This window comes from Gobio gobio (genome assembly GCF_949357685.1).
Source record: "Gobio gobio genome assembly, chromosome: 19".
In the NCBI taxonomy this organism is placed as follows: Eukaryota; Metazoa; Chordata; class Actinopteri; order Cypriniformes; family Gobionidae; genus Gobio; species Gobio gobio.
Genome location: NC_137112.1, coordinates 30362435 through 30378355, shown reverse-complemented (window position 1 = coordinate 30378355; position 15921 = coordinate 30362435).

Genomic DNA, 15921 nt, shown 5'->3' with positions numbered 1-15921 from the left:
AAAATTATGAATTGAGCATTTTTGTAAACCACACTGAACATTAATTGCTACATGCCATGAATATCACATTTAAAATGCTGTTTCAACTCAATAGAGGGTTTCTTTTCTGTCACATGATCAGATTAGAATACTGACTTGCACTGGTAACTATGCGACGTAGGCTAATGCACCGGTAAACTCTTTCAGTTTCAATGAAACAATAAAATAAAAACTCCCTAAAATGTGTCGCTTGTTATTTTATTAGAGTAGGCTAAATCTAGTGGAATTAAAATGTAGTTAGCTTTAACTAAATAAGCAACGCATTAGCACACATTAATCTGAGTTCCCTTTCAAGGGAACTCGCGCTGCGTCACCGCTTTGGGAACGCCCCTGCGTGATTGCGTCGTGAAGCACGTATGTCATCAGTCCAATAGAGAGACGGAATGTCATAGGCGGGTGACGTCATAGACCCGGAAACTATAAAGCACACCGGCAAACACACGCCGTTAGCTTCTGTTGCCTTCAACAAGCGCTCTCTGTCACTCTGTCCCTGTCATTCTGTGTTGTGTCTGAGTTCAGACTTTTTTGTTTTCAAGTCACACTCACACTCACGTTTGTAGAAAGAAAAAAAGCTATGGCGAGCGAACAACAGTTCAGACAGTGTGTTCCTCCCTGCTCACGCTACATTACGAGCGGGGATACACACTTGATGTGTGTTGTTTGTCTGGGTGAGCAGCACGCGCAGTCGGCTCTCGAGGGTGCCGGCTGCGAGCATTGTGAGGCGCTGCCTCTTCGCGTGCTGCGATCCCGCCGGGCGCTCTTCGAGGAGGGCGTCCCGGTTCATGCTCCCCACGGCACGGGTCCTGCTGCTGCTGAGGCTCAGCGACGACTTATGTCGTGGAGTTCGCAAAAGGATCTGTCGGAGGGGATGGAGACGGGCCCCGCCCTATCTCATCCTTCACCCGGCAGATCCAGTGCCGCCTCTCTGGGTTCGGGAGCCCGCTCTGCGGATTCTCCCGCCCGGGGAGCGGCCGCGGTGTTACAGATATCTTCCTCCGAGGAGGTCGATGTCTGTAGCATCGACACAGGGGGTGAGGACTCGCCACTTCATTCCCCTGTAGCGTCTGGAGTCGCTCTTGACATGAGATCAAAGTGGTGGGTCGTTCGAGAAACACCAGAGATGCAGATCTTTTGCACAGCTCTGCCTATGAATTAGTATTAGCATATAAATGAGTGTAGTGGTGCCAGTTGAGGCTGGCCAAATGGCCGCACTATCACCCTTACGACCAGCAGAGACAACGCAGGCCGTGCCGTTATCACCTTGTGAGGAACTTCAAATAGATTCCTATCACACACACAGACAGACACACACACACACACACAGACACACACACACACACAAGTATTCCTCTTCATATTAGCCTTTAATTTAACCATCCCAGAAATATGTGATGACCCTTGTGTTATATGTATGTTGACCACAAAGTATATATTTGTATGTGTGTGTGATGTTAATCCTAAATGCTCAAAATGGCTCTGTAAAAGAGATACACTGTCTTTCATGCATTTAAACACAGGCATGTTTGATGTCTAAAGGTTTCTCTTTCTTTGTCCCAGTCAGTGGTGCAAAGTAGATGATTATGAGATGTACCTTTTAGTAGGTTTAGCCCTTTTTGAGCAAAACTTTACTAATTCTGGCTCCCGGCAAGAACATTCCATTGAGTAATAAAGTCAGAACAAAGAAACTCTCTCCCGCCTGAAATTCACACCAACGATTGGTTGCCGCCGGGAAAGTGGGCGTAGTTTAATGGATCTCAAAAGACAGTAACACAAGCATATCGGTGCTCAGTCACCTTGCAAGAACCCCGGACGAGACAAATTCCCTTTTCCTCCCATCTCATCAGCGCGGCTCGCGGGTTATCGACCTGCGAGCCGGCGCGGTCCAGCCAAGCTGATGTTTCCTTTGAAGATCGACGCGCTCCGCGGCGCAGTCAGCGGACGCACTTAGCTGGACGAGATGAACTTCCTTCCAAGTCGACACCTTTAAAAGTCCCGCGGACCAACGAAGCTCTGGAAGAACCAAACGGAGAGAACGCTTCAGCGCGCAAACTCTCTGAGAAACGCCAACGCACGCATCTTGCTTGCACACCAAGAAACCATGCAAGTATCAATTCTACCGAAATTTAGATGCGTTTTAAAGATTGTACCCCTGTTTAAGGTGATATTTCTTGCTGGCTCCAATGGTTTCGTCTGGGAAGGTGTCGGATCGGACACGATCTTACCCTCCTTCCTTTCCTTTCCCTTCCCCTCATCCTCCTCTTTACTTTCCACTATTCTGTAAATACATGTATTCTTTATGTAGTCATATGTAATCGTAGTATTAATCTTTATTAAAACCATGATATTCACGTTTTGATTGTCATTGTTTGCTCACGGAACACGAGTCCCTTTAATGTCAGATCTAAGCTACGAGCTCTTATTCGTTGAATGCTTTAATTAATACCGTAACTCGGAAAGTTTGTCCTTTGTGGCCAGAGGGATGAACTTCCCGAAAATTGGGTAGGAAGAATAGACCTGGTGAGTGGATAAGGAATCTCCGCTCGTTCTTTAAACGGAACGGAGAGGAATTTTGAATCAACTCCCTTGGGGTTATTCTGTGATTATTTAATATAGATATATCTGTAGTTAATTACAATAAATTGTTGTTAACCATATATATTATATTGCATAAATACCGAGGTGAGGTATTCCCATTTTGGGTGATTTTGGAGATTGGTGATTAGATTATAACCCGTTATGATTAATCATAGATTACACAATTCCCACAATTCCCTATTGAGCTAATTTTTAATTTAAATATATATGTAACCCTAATACGCTACACCCCTGCTGGTGAGGAGCTGATGGATGTGCTGAGCAGAGCGGTGGCCAGATTACATATTGACTGGCCACCTGAACAACATGAGCGAGCTGCTGTAAAAAGCAGACTCGACGAGCGCTTTCTCCCCGCGCGCTCTGTTCAGCCTCCACGTAGGAGTCTGCCGTTTTTCCTGGACCTCCACACCGAGGTGTCGAGGTCTTGGAAGCGGCCCGTGTCTGCACGCATTTTCACCCCGCACACTTCCGTGTACAGCAATATCGCGGGGTTGAAAAGACACGGTTATGGTCAGATGCGGTTGAGCAGACGCTCGCGAGCCATCTCTCACCCGAGTCTGCGTCTGCCATAAAGGCTCCGACTTTGCCCACAAAACCGTTAAAAGTGACATCATCTTTTGTGGGCAAAGCGTACTCGGCAGCAGGTCAGGCCGCTGCGTGTCTGCACACTATGTCAATCGTGCAGGCATACCAGGCTGATCTGCTGCGAGACCTGGGTGAGAGCCACGAGATCGGAGTTGATACCATCAATGAACTCCGATCTACAGCTGATCTCGCTCTCCGTGCCCGATGCGTTGGCCGTTCTATGGCAGCCCTGGTGGCCACGGAGAGGCACTTGTGGCTCAATCTTACGGAGATTAAGGAACGTGATAAAAGCTTTTTTCTTGATGCGCCGCTGTCTCCGGGAGGCCTGTTCGGTGACGCTGTCACCACTGTTACCGACAGGTTCCTGGAGGCAAAGAAACAGGCGGCGGCGCTCAAGCAGTTCCTTCCCCGTAAGCCCCAGGTCTCGTCTGCTGCTGGGCGGGAGCAGCAGACCCCGAGTACGAGCTCCTCCCATAGGGCGCAGCAGAAAGTGAGTGTCGCAACTCGTACACCCCCTCAGAAAGGGTCGTCGGGTGCGCAGCACTCACAGGCGCAGCCTTCTAAGCCCAGGGCTGATCTGAGGACAGTCATCGTGGCGAGGAAGGCTGCGTCTAAGAAGTCCTGACGCCTCTGGGCCCAGGACAGTGAGGGTGATCCCCTCCGCGGGCGCACGGTGCTCACCGCTGTATACGGTACCCGTGTGTCCGCGGTACCCTCACGGGGTCAATCCGCCAACCCCGCCCGAGTGCCAGGGCGCGGAGAAACCCCGCGGGTCATCCGAGGATGGCCCGCACCCTCTTCGGAGGGAAACTATGCCGTCGAGTCAGTTGTTCCTTGCCGGTTCGCCGCTTCAGGGCGCTGCACTCGCGGTGCAGAGTACATCAGAGGCCAGCCTCGAGAGGCTGGTACCCTTAGTAGATTTTGTGTCAGAGTGGAAGAATCTGCCTCACATATCTCGTTGGGTCCTGCGATGTGTAAGATTGGGGTACGCTATCCAGTTCAGATGCCGTCCCCCCAGCTTCAACGGGGTCCTCTCCACTGTGGTGGACCCCGAGCAGGCTCTGGTGATGACTCAGGAAGTACAGACTCTGCTGCAAAACTACAGGAAGTACAGACTCTGCCCCCCCCCCCCCCCCCCCGACAGGGAGTCAGGCTTTTACAGCCGGTACTTCATAGTGCCAAAGAAGGATGGAGGGCTGCGCCCCATCTTGGATCTTCGCGTCCTGAACAGAGCCGTGGCAAAACTCAAGTTCAGGATGCTTACACTCACACAGATCGCGTCTCAGATCAGGTCCGAGGACTGGTTTGTCCCGATAGATCTCAAAGATGCATATTTTCATATATCCATCCTTCCACAGCACAGGAAGTTCCTGAGGTTCGCTTTCAGGGGAGAAGCGTACCAATATCGGGTGCTTCCTTTCGGTCTAGCCCTTTCACCCCGCACGTTCACGAAGTGTGTGGACGCTGCTCTGGACCCCTTATGCTTACAGGGGATCCGCATTCTCAATTACATCGACGACTGGCTGATACTGGCGCAGTCAGCGCGTCTCGCGGTTCAGCATTGAGATGTTGTTCTCGCCCATATGAGGAGGTTGGGGCTGAGGCTCAACTCCAAGAAGAGTGTTCTTTCTCCTGTGCAAAAGATCACTTATCTCGGTGTGAGTTGGGATTCGGTCTCTATGCAGGCTCGTCTGTCAGAGCCTCGCGTAGGGTCGATCCTCTCAGCCGTGAAAGGGGTGAAGCTAGACCAGCCGCTCACTGTAAAACAGTTTCAGAGACTGTTAGGTCTGATGGCAGCCGCGTCCAACGTGATTCCTTCGGGCCTGCTGTTCATGAGACCGTTACAGTGGTGGCTCAAGACCAGGGGCTTTTCCCCGAGGGGAAACCCCTTTCGCGTAATCAAGGCAACGCGGCGGTGTCTCCGCACCTTGGTTATGTGGAAGGACCCTTGGTTCCTGACCCAGGGCCCGTCCCTGGGGGCACCGTGTCAGCGTGCGTCTCTGACCACGGATGCCTCCCTGACGGGCTGGGAGGCGACCATGAGTGGTCGTTCAGCCCAGGGTCTGTGGCAGGAACACCAGCGTTCGTGGCACATAAATTGCCTGGAAATGTTGGCGGTGTTTCATTCCCTGAAACACTTCCTGCCACATCTCAGGGGCCATCATGTGCTTGTACGCACAGACAGCACATCGGTGGTCTCCTACATCAACCATCAGGGGGGTTTGAGGTCCCGTCGCTTATACAAGTTGGCGCGCCTTATTCTCCTCTGGGCCCAGGGAAAGTTGCTGTCAGTCAGGTCAATGTACATTCCAGGGCGGTTGAATGTGGAAGCAGACGCCCTGTCGAGGCAGGGGCCGAGGCCCGGGGAGTGGAGGCTTCACACAGAGGTAGTGGAGCTCCTTTGGGAGAAGTTCGGCAGGGCTCAAGTGGACCTGTTCGCCACTCACGACAATTCGCATTGTCGTCTGTGGTTCTCCCTGTCACCCCCAGCTCCTCTCGGACTGGACGCGATGGTACAGGAGTGGCCGAGGCTGCCCCTGTACGCTTTTCCCCCGATTGCTCTGCTTCCTGGAGTTCTAGAGAGAGTGCGTCGGGACGGGGCCCGTCTTCTGCTAGTAGCCCCGTTCTGGCCGGACCGAGTATGGTTCTCGGACCTAGTGTCTCTCCTCGACGGCTCTCCCCTGGAGATTCCTATCAGGAGGGACCTTCTCTCTCAGGCGGGCGGAATCTTCGTACACCCCCGCCCGGAGTTGTGGAAACTGTGGGCTTGGCCTCTGAGGGGGCCCAGCTCATAAGTTCCGGTCTCTCAACCGAGGTTGTTGAGACCATTCTTCACTCCAGAGCTCCCTCTACGAGGAAACTTTACTTTCTAAGATCGCCTGCGGGATCCAGTTAACTGCCCTGCGAGCGTGGTGCTGGAGTTCCTGCAGGAGAGATTCTCTGCTGGGTTAGCTCCCTCCACACTGAAGGTGTACGTGGCGGCCATAGCAGCTTACCACACTCCTTTGAGTGGAGTTTCTTTAGGGCGACACCCGCTAGTAACCCGTTTCCTCCGTGGAACTTTGAGACTGAGACCTGTGACACGCACCAGGGTGCCGGCCTGGGACTTATCCATCGTCCTTCAAGGCCTTTCCGAGGCTCCCTTCGAGCCGCTCGAGGATGTTCCTGAGAAGTTTCTCACTTTAAAAACCTTATTTCTCCTTGCTATATCTTCCCTTAAAAGATTAGGGGACTTGCAAGCCCTCTCTGTTGCACCCTCGTGCTTGGAGTTTTCCCCGGGCATGGCTAAGGCCTTTCTCTCTCCGAGGCCCGGGTATATTCCTAAGGTCCTCACTAACCCAGTGAGACCTATTGTTCTCCAGGCCTTCTGTCCTCCTCCCTTCACGACGTCAGACCAGGCAAAATTAAATCTGCTTTGTCCTGTTCGCTTACTAGATGCTTATGTCCACAGAGCTGCCCTGTGGAGGAAAACTGATCAACTGTTTGTCTGTTACGGGCCTCCCTCGAGAGGAGGTCCAGTTTCAAAGCAGAGAATGAGCAAGTGGGTGGTTGTGGCTATCTCACTTGCTTATGTGGCGGTCGGACAGCCCTCCCCTCTAGCTGTTCGGTCCCACTCCACTAGGAGTATGGCTGCCTCTCAAACTCTTTTAGCAGGGGCCTCCCTGCAGGAAGTTTGTGATGTGGCGGGGTGGTCCTCGCCGCATACGTTCATCAGATTCTATGAACTTGATGTCAATGCTACTCCGGGGTCTCGGGTGCTCGCCTCTTAACTCGTGCCACAGGCGGGCATTCAGACTCGTATGGGGACGTGGGTATTCTCGTTCCCAAAGCGGTGACGCAGCGCGAGTTCCCTTGAAAGGGAACGTCTCGGTTACGACTGTAACCTTAGTTCCCTGAATAGGGAACGAGACGCTGCGTCACCCTGCCATGCTCCTCGCATGCCCGCAAGCGCCTTGTTTCAGGCCTTCTTCAGAAGCTAACGGCGTGTGTTTGCCGGTGTGCTTTATAGTTTCCGGGTCTATGACGTCACCCGCCTATGACGTTCCGTCTCTCTATTGGACTGATGACATACGTGCTTCACGACGCAATCACGCAGGGGCGTTCCCAAAGCGGTGACGCAGCATCTCGTTCCCTATTCAGGGAACTAAGGTTACAGTCGTAACCGAGACGTTTTGTAAACGTGTTTCAGTGGGAATCAATAACTCTGTCAGTGAACATTTGTCATTTTGTTTAGCTTTTCATGGCAGCATTTCATTTACGAGAAGACTGGAGAATTTTCTGTAAGTCTAATGAATTGTTTCATGAAAATCTTTTTATTGAAAATCTTTTTGTTTTAAAAAAATATTCTTATTAAGATTATTAATATTATTAAGGTTTTGATCCTGCAAATAGTATAAAAAATATTATAAAAAACTTGTTTTTAGAATATTCTTAAGATGTTATTAAAGTTTGGATCATGCAAATAACTAGTAAAAAAAATATGTGCCAGTTTAGTATAGGTCTGCTGTTTTATTTCATGCCAGCATAGGCTAAATATCTGTAAAGGCCTACCTTTAGATCCTAGCCTTCTTTTTTTACTGAACATTAATGGAAGACATGGCAACCCTTTAGTCAACTCAAGTTATGTCATTCTTTGCTAGACTTTAAGTTTCTCTTGACAGTGGGAAGGTTGAGCTCTTTATAGAGTCGTGGTTCTTATGTCTGCTGTAAGATTTTTTATCGCAGATTCCCTCTCTCTCTTCTCTTCTCCCTGGCTGAAACAACACCTCATCTCAGCCAGCCGGCCTGCCGGCCAGATAAGGCCTCTACACACAGCCTCACGTGTGTGTGTGTGTGTGTGTGTGTGTGTGTGTGTGTGTGTGTGTGTGTGTGTGTGTGTGTGTGTGTGTGTGTGTGTGTGTGTGTGTGTGTGTGTGTGTGTGTGTGTGTGTGGGACAGAAAACCAGATGCCACTACTTAGCCATTTGGGCCAGCAGGCTCAACTCACAGCTTGTGCAACCTTCTTCGACCATCTAAGTCTATGCAAGTTAACCGTCATTCCTTCGCTCAACATGGAAGAAAATGATCGCAACTGCAAAACCAACGGACGGAACCATCAAGATTTTCTCCTGCGGCCGTATATCTGGACGCCTTCCTGGGAAAATGCAAGTATTGTACTAAGAAGTAATGTACAAGTCGCTGTGGAGTTAGCAAAACTGTAAACTGTAAAGTTTATCAAAGACGGTTCTTACCAAGGTTTAGACTCATTGCCTAACTTCATCCATCTGCTCTAGGCATGTGCCGGTATCAAATTTTCATGTTGCGGTTAATTGCTGAAGCTTTTATCACGGTATACAGTATTATCACGATATTGAAATTCGTTGCAAAAAAGTTGTCATACTATAACAGGTTTAAAAACGTTCTTATAACAAAAAGAACCAAACATTTAAATACAATAAAGCAATACACAAAACTGTATAAAGTAAACAAATATTTAAAACAGATTAAAGTGCTAAAGAATGATAAAGAACAATAGGTAACACTTTACAATAAGGTCTCACTAGTTAATGCATTAACATCAACAAAGAGCGGATAGCTACATTTCTACAGTTATTATTCTTTGATATGTTAGTTAAAAAAAGCAACTGTTAGTGTTAGCTCAGGTCCATTAAATAATACAGTTACAACTTTTGATTTTAATAATGTGTTATTATTTTGCTGAAATTTACATTTAACTAAGATTAATAAATGCTTTAGAAGTATTGTTCATTGTCAGTTTGTTAATGAATGAACTAATGTTAAATATTAGAGCCGTATTGTAAAGTGTGTGACTGAACAACTATCAGAACATATTCAAACAATATCTAGGGCATGTCATTTAGTCTAGATTAAAATATAAAATGTTTAAGTTTGAAAATGAATAGCCTTAAGTCTTTAAGTATTAAGTATTAAGTTATGTGATGAGCACCGTATTGTTTTGTTTACGAGGGTTACCGGGGAAACGGCTGCATTTCTGCTGTTCCGTCAGCGCCCTCTGCTTTTAGAGAGTGAATGTGCGTCTCCTTCACTCATTCCGCCATGTGCTCGGCTCATGCACGGTTTGTTTACATCAGCGTGTGTTTCTCTTTGATGTGTTGTTCATTTTAAAAGGTTGATGGGTAAAGTATTCTTAATATGCATTCTAAAAAGCTGAATAATTCGAAATAAATAATTATTCACGGTATTTTCAAGTGTCCACGATAACAATATTGTGCATGTTCATTATTTGCGGTATATCGTATTACCGTAAACCGGCACATGTCTAATCTGCTCTGACCTTTTTCCCTCCAACCACTTTAACCTTACCTCTTGTCATGTATATGTTTTGTGTATGTATGTTTCATGTTAGTTTTAGTCTTGTTCCATGATTTAGTTATTAAAGTTTGTGCAAAAGTTTGGTCCTGACTTCCTGCCTGCAAACAAATTGTCCCTTAAATGATCGATCTTGCTATGCGCTCTAAGCGCTTACATAAATTCAAAGAAATAATTAATTTTCTGTAGCCATGAAAAATATCCTTTCTAGAGGATACTTAATCTAGAATTAATGAATAATTAATAGTGAACGTTCATAGGAGGAACTTGATTGATTGATTGATTGATTGTAATGTTAATGTAGCTACATCAAGTTAATCTATTTAACTGATTAAAATATTAATAATTAATCATAATGAATAATCCTAATGAGTTATGAATAATTATTAATATTTCCCCTCAGAGCTAATTCGCTACATACATTTTCAGTCTATAGGCTCGTATTGTTTCTTTACAAAGTGATATCGCTAACTACTGGCCTGGCATGCATAATACAGCATTTTTAATGATTTTCGCAGATCCGGGTGAAGGGATCATTTTGACAACTTTTTCGTTCACGCACAATCACGTGAAGGGGTTTGGGGTGTCTCGATTCTCTTTTGGCTGGAGTGGTAAGGGGAAGGGCCAGATAACCCTTCAAACAAAGATTTGTATATATATATATATATATATATATATATATATATATATATATATATATATATATATATATATATATATATATATATATATATATATACTTTATTTTTTTGAGAACAGAAAATTTTGAAATATAAAGAAATTATCATTTTATGGCTAGGTAGATATAAAGATGTAAATATTAGTCACCCAATAATAATGAAAAGCAAACAACGAAGAATATACCATATGCAGTGCTTATGGATCCAGGTCATCTGAAATTACAATGCGTAGTAAATAGATTAGTTGATGATAGTAAATAGATAGAAGTTGATGCTGTCATATTGAGCTTAGATGTCACAAGAAAATGGTTGTCGATGGAGTGACATGTTCCTGGACCTCACTGACCTCTGATATGATGTAATTGGCTTATGTTCGGAAGTTCTAGGTTAGAAGAAGGGAGTCAGTCCACAGCATGTCAAACTGCTTGAAACATCAATTTGAAATCGATTGTGTCATAACAGGGTTGGACAAAATTCTGAATTTAAGAATTGATTCCCTTTCAGTACATCAACTTTAATGACAGGAAGAGAAAATTAATGAATTCCAATTTTTAAAAAAAATACACAGTCACACTACAGGGAAAATATATTACCCCAGAATGCACAACATTAGCTAAAAGTTTTGTGATTAAAACAAAAATAATAATTTTAGTATTATTATAGAATACATTTACTCCAAAATAACTATTCAGTTCATTTTTGCCTCTATTTTAAAGTCTAAAAACGGTATAAAATTGTAAAAGAGAAATAAAGTTATATACACGCTATATATACAGATGTTATACACACACACACACACACACACACACACACACACACACACGTTGGGTTTCCATGTGTTATGCTGTACTGTACTGTGTTTTATACTGTACAAACTACATTCTATCCCCTAACCTAAAACGTTCTGCATTTTACACACACACACACACACACACACACACACACACACATATATATATATATATATATATATATATAGTTCAGGCATGAATTAAAAATAAAAATGTAAATGTTTTGTACTCAATTTAAGATTGCAGAAATTAAAGTATTAAATATTATTGTGTAGTGTCTACCAATTATTGAGGTCTAAATTAATTAAGTAGATTTTACTTAATTCCATATGTGAAATTTGCTGTACCGCCCTGGTGGTTGATGTACGCTACTGTGGCCGTGTTGTCTGTCCGGACAAGTACGTGTTGACCCCTCAGCAACGCTCGGAAGCGGTGCAGGGCGAACCGTACTGCCAGCAACTCGAGGCAATTGACATGCAGAAGGCGCTGGGGTCCTGTCCAGGAGCCCGCGGCTGCTTGTCCATTGCACATGGCACCCCAGCCCGTGGAGGAGGCATCCGTTGATACAACAACATGCCTGGAAACTCGTTCTAAGGACACGCCGGCCCGAAGAAAACTGAGGTTCGACCACGGAGTGAGTGTCTGTAAGCAAGCCCGGGTTATTTGGACCCGGAGCGTGCCAGACCACCATGCCCATCTCGGGACTCGATCGCGAAACCAGTGCTGAAGCGGTCTCATATGTAGCAATCCGAGCGGCGTTACCGCGGCTGCAGATGCCATATGCCCCAGGAGCCTCTGAAAATATTTCAGTGGAACCGCACTCTTGCTCTCGATTTGACGGAGGCAAGTCAGCAGAGACTGCGAGCGCTCGCTCGTAAGCTGCGCGCACATGGCGACCGAGTCGATCTCCATACCGAGAAAAGAGATCCTCTGCACGGGGCAAAGTTTGCTCTTCTCCCAGTTGACCCGAAGGCCCAGACAGGCTAAGTGGTGGAGAACCAGATCTCTGTGTTCGCAAACCTGCTCTCGAGAGTGACTCAGTATGAGCCAGTCATCGAGGTAGTTCAGGATGCGAACCCTGTGCTGCCGTAGGGGCGCAAGGGCTGCCTCGGCAATCTTCGTAAAGACGCGAGGGGACAGAGATAGCCCGAATGGGAGGACCGCGTACTGGTATGCCCGCCCCTCGAAAGCAAACCGTAGGAACGGTCTGTGTCGAGGTAGGATGGAGACATGAAAGTAGGCGTCCTTCAGGTCGATCGCTGCAAACCAATCGCCGGGACGAACGCATTCGAAAAGGCGTTTCGCTGTCAACATCTTGAACGGAAACTTGTGAAGGTAACGGTTCAAGATGCGCAGGTCCAGGATTGGTCTCAACCCACCGGTCTTTTTGGGTACAATGAAGTAGGGGCTGTAAAACCCGGACTTCATCTCGGCTGGAGGGACAGGTTCGATCGCACCCTTCGCCAGTAGGGTGGCAACCTCCGCTCGCATGACAGGGGCATTGGCCCCGACCATAGTAAAGCGGACTCCCCGGAAACAGGGAGGAACCTGCGCGAAGGACCTGACTGTCTTCGCGACCCAGCGGGACAGCCCTGGAATCTGAAGCCAGGCTCCCAGGAACTGCACCAGCGGGATCATTCGGACTACAGGCGTACCCGGTGTGGGGCAGCGATGCAGCGTTACCGACCCGGACAAGGGAGGCTGTTGGGCGTCCCGGTGTGGGGGTGCGGTTAACTGCTGCGTCCTGACAGAGGAGACCAGGGAAGGACGCACGTTCCACTGGGGTCTGTTCTGCCAGGAGGCTGGCGACAGAGTGGGATGCGAGTGGCGGGACCCGTAGGTGGCGCGCACTGACATCACCGATCTCTGGGGGCTCAGGGATGGGAGTGTTAATTCTTTCTTTGACCAGATTAGGGTGCTGCTGACCCGGGGGCCAGCAGCTAAACAAAGGATTCTCCCCCGGCCCTCCACCGGGGGAAGGAGTGGTCCTGCTACCATCTCCTCGAAAGAATTTCCCATCCCTGAGCCGTCCGTCTCAGGAGCGCCGCTTGGCCTGGCGTTTAGCGGGGCGTGGGGCGGTCTGAGGGGACTTGGACGCCTTCCTACGGCTTCCTCCGCGACCCGGCCCGGGTGAAGGCTGCTGCTTGGACCGGGTGGGAGGGGCTAGAGCCTTAGGAGGGCGTCCTCGGCGGCGAGCAGGCTGAGGCGACTGTGCCGGCGGCTGGGTGGAAGCAGCAGCTGGCCGCCGGGGCAGTACATGTTTGAGAGCCTCAGTCTGCTTCTGGGCGGTTGAAAACTGTTGGGCGAAGTTTTCAACCGCTCCGCCGAAGAGGCCAGCCTGAGATATGGGGGTATCGAGGAAGCGTGTTCGCTCGGTGTCCCGCATATCGGCCTGGTTTAGCCACAAATGTCGCTCCTGGACCACATTTGTGGACATCACTTGACCCAGGGAGCGTGCGGTCACCTTCGTCGCCCGGAGAGCGAGGTCGGTGGCGGCACGCAGCTCATTTAAGAGCCCCGGATCAACTCCACCCTCGTGCATGTCCCTGAGGATCCTGGCCTGGTAGACCTGGAGGATCGCCATGGCATGCAAAGAGGCGGCAGCCTGCCCCGCAGCTCTGTGCGATTTCGCCACCAAGGTTGATGTGAATCGACAGGCTTTGGAGGGGTGCTTAGGATCGCCTCGCCAGGCTGAAGCGCTCTGAGGACACAGTTGCATCGCAACAGAACGTTCAACCTGGGGGACCCCAGTGTACCCTTTGGCCGCGGCCCCATCAAGGGTGGAGAAGGCGGAGGAGACTGCAGACCGGTCACGGGAAGACAACGGGGACTTTCAGGACTGGGCAATCTCCTCATGCAGCTCGGGAAAGAAAGGTATTGGGGGCGGGGACTGACGTGAGTCAGCGCGGGCTCCCAAAAACCAATCATCGAGCCGCGAGCATTCGGGACAGGGTGGAGGGTTCCACTCTAACCCTAAACTCGCGGCTGCCCGAGACAGCATGGCTGTCAGCTCTGGGTCCGACTCGGGCAATGCTGGCGCGCCCGAAGGCGGCAGCACAGCCGAGTCATCATCCTCAGAGGACTCGAGCCCACCTTGTGATGCGGTGACCGACATCGCATCATCCTCCGGAGCGCCAAATGAAATGCGCGAGGGAGCCGGAGCTGGCCCCGCGATTTCAGCCTGGACACTCACGGGTTGCGGAACGCTAGAGGGGGGTGTGGCCCGAGGCATGAGCGTCTGGGCTTTGTTCCACACCGTAACCCTCAGGTCACCCTGACCACCAGCCGAAGTACCGGCCACGGGGGGCACGGTAGATCGGGGTGTGGTTGAGGGGACTCTCACTTCATTACGAAGATCCTTGAGTCTCGACCGCAGAACCGCGATGGTCATGTTCCCGCAGTGAGAACATGACTCATCCACGAACGCTGCTTGAGCATGCTGAACGCCCAAGCATACCAAGCAGAGATCGTGCCCATCAGAGGAAGTCAACGACCGGCCACACCCAGAAGTACACGGGCGAGACATCCTGAAAAGGACGTGCCACGTGTAAGCTCTTTTATGAGAGGAAAGCTTCGCAGAGACGCCGAAGCACCCAGGGACCACACACCAGCTGTCAGACGGACCACTGCGCAGATCAGCAGGCAGGCAGTATGCGATCACTGGAACGCGCCGTAGATCCAACGCCTCTGGAAAGCTGCTCGTCTCGAAGGCTTGACAAAGACTCAGTTGTAGGCTTGAAGGAGTGAAGAGGTTCTCTTGGCTCCAAAGCAGAAACATAATGCGATGTTGCCAGCGTACTTCCTTATATACCCACGCGGTGGGGCGGAGTTACGCATGCAAATTCCGCATGTCCATGGCATTGGCACGCCATTGGGCGCTGTTAAACACCTCGAAGGTAATTGGCTTCTAGGCGAAACCCCCATTCGTTAGTCACTAACGTACGTCGTAGTGACTGAACGAAAGGGTACAATATTTTATAAATCAGCATTTCACGGTTTTCCTTACTGCCAACACTTGAGCAAAATAGTATTGCATTCACATGCTTTTTGATATGATCAATTATCTACCATATCAAATATCAAAAATCAATGAAAATCAATTTGTTTACCAGTTTGAACAGCTCTAGACCTCGCAGATCAACTTGGCATGTCCCTTATTCTCCCCTTAATATTTGCCCTGAAACTACTCACCAGACATGTTATCCCGCTCTACAGCATCCCCGCCTCTGAGCTTCACAGAGAAAATGGATTTTGTTTATACTGGAAACAGACAATCATACTCGATCACTGCGAGCCCCCAGATATCAACCAAAGAGCGTCGAGCCCCACAACCACCAAAGACTGTGGGCCCAGCTCGCTCTGCCCCTCCTCCTGTGAGATTTCTTCGGTCACAACGCCAGGGCACACACCCTCCTCCATCTGCACCAAAAGCAACTGATACCAGCTCTCAGTGACGTGTTCTGGGTCCTCGCAACGTCAACAGCAATCTTATCAAATGTTTACAAAACATGCGTGAATCCAGTGTGCCTCTATCTTTCTCTATTTCTGTTCTGTTACGTGATAGAAAGTCCAAGGCTTTCTCAGGCCGTATGGCAAACCCATCTAATCTGCTGCCTGTTAATTGTCAAACTAAGATTACTATGGGGGAAAAAATTAAAATTAATACTGTTAAGTTAGCACTCTTAAACATCCGTTCACTTAAAAACAAATCATTTCTAGTCAACGACTTAATATCCACAAACAACCTAGATTTTTTGCTGCTAAATGAAACGTGGCTAGAAGACAGCTGCAGTGCAACAGTCCTCAATGAAACAGCCCCTCCTAACTTTACTTTTATGAGTGTCTGCAGACCAGTCAGAAGGGGCGGGGGGGTCGCAGCACTATTTAAAGATGTCTATCAA